We start from the raw sequence: 6,499 nt of genomic DNA on the forward strand, positions 1-6,499 counted from the left end.
GGACGTCTGAGCTAGAAGCTGGACACCACGCCCTAAACTCATCCAGATTCCCGTCCAGATTTGACAGGGCTCTGGTATATCGTGGATTGCTAGAGATTCCTCCATCGGAACTCGACGAAAATTTTCAGGGTTGTTGTAGACTCAATTCCGCACAATTCCACCAAAGCGATCGTCAAAGCGATACTCGAGGAGGTGGTGGCGGCAGATACGAGTTTGTTGTCCAAAAAAATAGCACGGTCGCTTGAGGACAATGTTGACGTTGAGCCCCCGAGCTCCATGGATGATTCCTCCGTGATCTTGATAGAGATCGGAGTTGATGTTTGATGAAGACCCTCGTCCGAACATGGTGATCCGAACACGGGGCGCAGTTCTTGGTCGAACCAAGGTGACCAGTCGAGCTGGTGACGAAGATGCCAAAGTCGCAGTTGATCTGCAGGCGAGCCATCGATCCTTTTGTCGATCACACAGCAGAGCTCTCAATGAAAGCACCAATATCGGTGTCAAAACCGGCGGATCTCAGGTAGGGGTCCCAAACTGTGCGTCTAGGCCGGATGGTAATAGGAGGCAGGGGACACAATGTTTTACCCAGATTCGGGCCCTCTTGATGGAGGTAAAACCCTACGTCCTGCTTGATTAATATTGATGATATGGCTAGTACAAGAGTAGATCTACCACAATATCAGAGAGGCTAAACCCTAGAAGCTAGCCTATGGTATGATTGTTGTTGTATATGATCTATCAATTAGTCTGGCCTCGGTTTATATAATGCACCAGAGGCCTAGGATAACAAGAGTCCTAGCCGAATACGCCGGTGGGGAGGAGTCCTTGTCTTGATTGCCAAGTCTTGTGGACTCTTCCTTGTATGCGGCAGCTGTCCAAACTGGCCCATGAGTATACGGCCATGGGGGTCCTCGGTCCAATCTAACAGATCGGGAGATGGCGTGGTGAGTACCCCCTAGTCCAAGACACCGTCAGGGGGAGTCCTACTCCCGGTGGGAGTAGGACTCCTCCAGGCGCACCCCTAGGGGTCGGCCGCACCTCCCCCCTCCCTCCTTTATATACGGGGGCAAGGGGGCACCCCGTGACACACAAGTTGATCTTCGTGATCGTTCCTTAGCCGTGTGCGGTGCCCCCTTCCACCATATTCCATCTCGGTCATATCGTAGCGGTGCTTAGGCGAAGCCCTGCATCGGTAGAAGATCATCACCATCATCACGCCGTCGTGCTGACGAAACTCTCCCTCAACACTCGGCTGGATCGGTGCTCGAGGGACATCACCGAGTTGAACATGTGCAGAACTCGGAGGTGCCGTACGTTCGGTACTTGGATCGGTCGGATCAGGAAGACGTACGACTACTTCCTCTACATTGTGTCAACGCTTCCGTTGCCGGTCTACGAGGGTACGTAGACAACACTCTCCCCTCTCATTGCTATGCATCACCATGATCTTGTGTCTGCGTAGGAATTTTTTTGAAATTACTACGTTCCCCAACAGTGGCATTAGAGCCAGGTTTTCTGCGTTGATGTAATACGCACGAGTAGAACACAAGTGAGTTGTGGGCGATATAAGTCATACTGCTAACCAGCATGTCACACTTTGGTTCGGCGGTATTGTTGGATAAAGCGGCCTGGACCGACATTACGCGTACGCTTACGCGAGACTGGTTTTACCGCCGTGCTATGCACACAGGTGACTAGCGGGTGTCAGTTTCTCCAACTTTAGTTGAACTAAGTGTGGCTACGCCCGGTCCTTGCGAAGGTTAAAACAGCACCAACTTGACAAACTATCGTTGTGGTTTTGATGCGTAGGTAAGAACGATTCTTGCTAAGCCCATAGCAGCCACGTAAAACTTGCAACAATAAAGTAGAGGACGTCTAACTTGTTTTTGCAGGGTATGTTGTGATGTGATATGGTCAAGGCGTGATGAGATATAAGTTGTTGTATAAGATGATCATGTTTTGTTGAAGTTATCGACAACTGGCAGAAGCCTTATGGTTGTCTCTTTATTGCATAAGATGCAAGCGCCAAATAATTGCTTTACTTTATCGCTATGTGATAGCAATAGTTGCAAGAGCAATAGTTGGCGAGACGACCATGTGACGACACATTGATATAGATCAAGATGATGGAGATCATGGTGTCATGCCGGTGATGATGGAAATCATTACGATGCTTTGGAGATGGAGATCAAAGGCACAAGATGATGATAGCCATATCATGTCACATATTTTTGATTGCATGTGATGTTTATATTTTATGCATCTTATCTTGCTTTGATTGACGGTAGCATTATAAGATGATCTCTCACTAAATTTCAAGATGAAAGTGTTCTCCCTGAGTATGCACCGTTGCCAAAGTTCGTCGTGCCCAGACACCACGTGATGATCGAGTGTGATAAGCTCTACGTCCATCTACAACGGGTGCAAGCCAGTTTTGCACACGCAGAATACTCAGGTTAAACTTGACGAGCCTAGCATATGCAGATATGGCCTCAGAACACTGAGACCGAAAGGTCGAGCGTGAATCATATAGTAGATATGATCAACATAGTGATGTTCACCATTGAAAACTACTCCATTTCACGTGATGATCGGTTATGGTTTAGTTGATTTGGATCACATGATCACTTAGATGACTAGAGGGATGTCTATCTAAGTGGGAGTTCTTAAGTAATATGATTAATTGAACTTTAAATCTATCATGAACTTAGTCCTGGTAGTATTAGCATATCTATGTTGTAGATCAATAGCTCGCGTTTAGCTCCCCTGTGTTATTTTTGATATGTTCCTAGAGAAAACTAAGTTGAAAGATGTTAGCAGCAATGATGCAGATTGGATCCGTGATCTGAGGTTTATCCTCATTGCTGCACAGAAGAATTATGTCCTTAATGCACCGCTAGGTGACAGACCTATTGCACGAGCGGATGCAGACATCATGAACGTTTGGCTAACTCAATATGATGACTACTTGATAGTTTAGTGCACCATGCTTAACAGCTTAGAATCGGGACTTCAAAGACGTTTTGAACGTCATGGATCATATGGATGTTCCAGGAGTTGAAGTTAATATTTCAAGAAATACCCGAGTTGAGAGATATGAAGTCTCCAACAAGTTCTATAGCTAAAAGATGGAGGAGAATAGCTCAAGCAGTGAGCATGTGTTCAGATTGTTTGGGTACTACAATCGCTTGAATCAAGTGGGAGTTAATCTTCCAGATAAAATAGTGATTGACAGAATTCTCTAGTCACCATCACCAAGTTAGTAGAACTTAGTGATGAACTATAGTATGCAAGGGATGATGAAAACGATTCCCGAGCTTTTCATGATGATGAAATCGATGAAGGTAGAAATCAAGAAAGAGCATCAAGTGTTGATGATTAACAAGACCACTAGTTTCAAGAAAAGGGCAAAGGGAAAGAAAGGGAACTTCAAGAAGAACGGCAAGCAAGTTGCTGCTCAAGTGAAGAAGCCCAAGTCTGGTCCAAAGCCTGAGACTAAGTGCTTCTACTGCAAAGGGACTGGTCACTGGAAGCGTAACTGCCCCAAGTATTTGGCGGATAAGAAGGATGGCAAAGTGAACAAAGGTATATTTGATATATAGATTATTGATGTGTATTTTACTAGTGTTCGTAGCAACCCCTCGGTATTTGATACTGGTTCAGTTGCTAAGAGTAGTAACTCGAAACAGGACTTGCAGAATGAACATAGACTAGTCAAGGGTGAAGTGACGATGTGTGTTGGAAGTGGTTCCAATATTGATATGATCATCATCGCACACTCCCTATACTTTCGGGATTAGTGTTGAACCTAAATAAATGTTATTTGGTGTTTGCGTTGAGCATGAATATGATTTGATCATGTTTATTGCAATACGGTTATTCATTTAAGTTAGAGAATAATTGTTGTTCTATTTACATGAATAAAACCTTCTATGGTTATACACCCAATGAAAATGGTTCATTGGATCTCGATCATAGTGATACACATATTCATAATATTGAAGCCAAAAGATGCAATGTTAATAATAATAGTGCAACTTATTTGTGCCACTGCTGTTTAGGTCATATTGGTGTAAAGCGCATGAAGAAACTCCATGCTGATGGGCTTTTGGAATCACTTGATTATGAATCAGTTGATGCTTGCGAACCATGCCTCCTGGGCAAGATGACTAAGACTCCGTTCTCCGGAACAATGGAGCGAGCAACAGATTTGTTGGAACTCATACATACTGATGTATGTGTTCCGATGAATATTGAGGCTCGCGGCAGGTATCATTATTTTCTGATCTTCACAGATGATTTGAGCACATATGAGTATATCTACTTGATGAAACACAAGTTTAAAATATTTGAAAAGTTTAAAGAATTTCAGAGTGAAGTGGAGAATCATCGTAACAAAAATAAAAGTTTCTACGATATGATCGCAGAAGTAAAATATTTGAGTTACGAGTTTGGCCTTCAGTTAAAACAATGTGAAATAGTTTCACTACTCACGCCACTTGGAACACCACGGTGTAATGGTGTGTCCGAATGTCATAACCGTACTTTATTAGATATAGTGCGATCTATGATGTCTCTTACCAATCTACCACTATCGTTTTGGGGTTATGCATTACAGACAGCTACATTCACGTTAAATAGGGGCGCCATCTAAATCTGTTGAGAAGACACCGTGTGAACTATGGTTTGGCAAGAAACCAAAGTTGTCATTTCTTAAAGTTTGGGACTGCGATGCTTATGTGAAAAAGTTTCAACATGATAAGCTCGAACCCAAATCGGAGAAGTATATCTTCATAGGATACCCAAAAGAAACTGTTGGGTACACCTTCTATCACAGATCCGAAGGCAAGATATTCGTTGCTGAGAATGGATCCTTTCTAGAGAAGGAGTTTCTCTCGAAAGAAGTGAGTGGGAGGAAAGTAGAACTTGATGGGGTAACTGTACCTACTCCCTTCTTGGAAAGTAGTTCATCACAGAAATCTATTCCTGTGACTACTACACCAATTAGTGAGGAAGCTAATGATGATGATCATGTAACTTCAGATCAAGTTACTATCGAACCTCGTAGGTAAACCAAAGTGAAATCCGCACTAGAGTGGTACGGTAATCCTATTCTGGAGGTCATGTTACTTGACCATGACGAGCCTACGAACTATGATGAAGCGATGATGAGCCCAGATTCCGCGAAATGGCTTGAGGCCATGAAATCTGAGATGAGATCCATGTATGAGAACAAAGTATGGACTTTGATTGACTTGCCCAATGATCGGCGAGCCATTGAGATTAAATGGATCTTCAAGAGGAAGACGGACGCTGATAGTAGTGTTACTATCTACAAAGCTAGAATTGTCGCAAAAAGGTTTTCGACAAGTTCAAGGTGTTGACTACGATGAGAGTTTATCACTCGTATCTATGCTTAAGTCTGTCCGAATCATGTTAGAAATTTCCATGTTTTATGAAATATGGCTAATGGATAAACAAAACTACATTCCTTAATGGATTTATTAAAGAAGAGTTGTATATGATGCAACCAGAAGGTTTTGTCAATCCTAAAGGTACTAACAAAATATGCAAGCTCTAGCGATCCATCTATGGACTGGTGCAAGCATCTCAGAGTTGGAATATACGCTTTGATAAGTTGATCAAAGCATATAGTTTTATACAGACTTGCGGTGAAGCCTGTATTTACAAGAAAGTGAGTGGGAGCACTACAACATTTCTGATAAGTATATGTGAATGACATATTGTTGATCGGAGATAATGTAGAATTATTCTGCAAAGCATAAAGGAATGTTTGAAAGGAGTTTTTCAAAGAAAGACCTCGGTGAAGCTACTTACATATTGAGCATCAAGATCTATTGAGATAGATCAAGACGCTTGATAAGTTTTTCAATGAGTACATACCTTGACAAGATTTTGAAGTAGTTCAAAATGGAACAGTCAAAGAAGGAGTTCTTGCCTGTGTTACAAGGTGTGAAGTTGAGTAAGACTCAAAACCCGACCACGGCAGAAGATAGAGAGAGAATGAAAGTCATTCCCTATGCCTTAGCCATAGGTTCTATAAAGTATGCCATGCTGTGTACCAGACCTATTGTATACACTGCCCTGAGTTTGGCAAGGGAGAACAATAGTGATCTAGGAGTAGATCACTGGACATTGGTCAAAATTATCCTTAGTGGAATAAGGATATGTTTCTCGATTATGGAGGTGGCAAAAGGTTCGTCGTAAAGGGTTACATCGATGCAAGTTTTGACACTGATCCAGATGACTCAAAGTCTCAATCTGGATACATATTGAAAGTGGGAGCAATTAGCTAGAGTAGCTCCGTGCAGAGCATTGTTGACATAGAAATTTGCAAAATACTTACGGATCTTAATGTGGCAGACCCGTTGACTAAACTTCTCTCACAAGCAAAACATGATCACACCTTAGTACTCTTTGGGTGTTAATCACATAACGATCTGAACTAGATTATTGACTCTAGTAAACCCTTTGGGTG

This window comes from Triticum aestivum, chromosome 2A (genome assembly GCF_018294505.1).
Source record: "Triticum aestivum cultivar Chinese Spring chromosome 2A, IWGSC CS RefSeq v2.1, whole genome shotgun sequence".
Taxonomy (NCBI): domain Eukaryota; kingdom Viridiplantae; phylum Streptophyta; class Magnoliopsida; order Poales; family Poaceae; genus Triticum; species Triticum aestivum.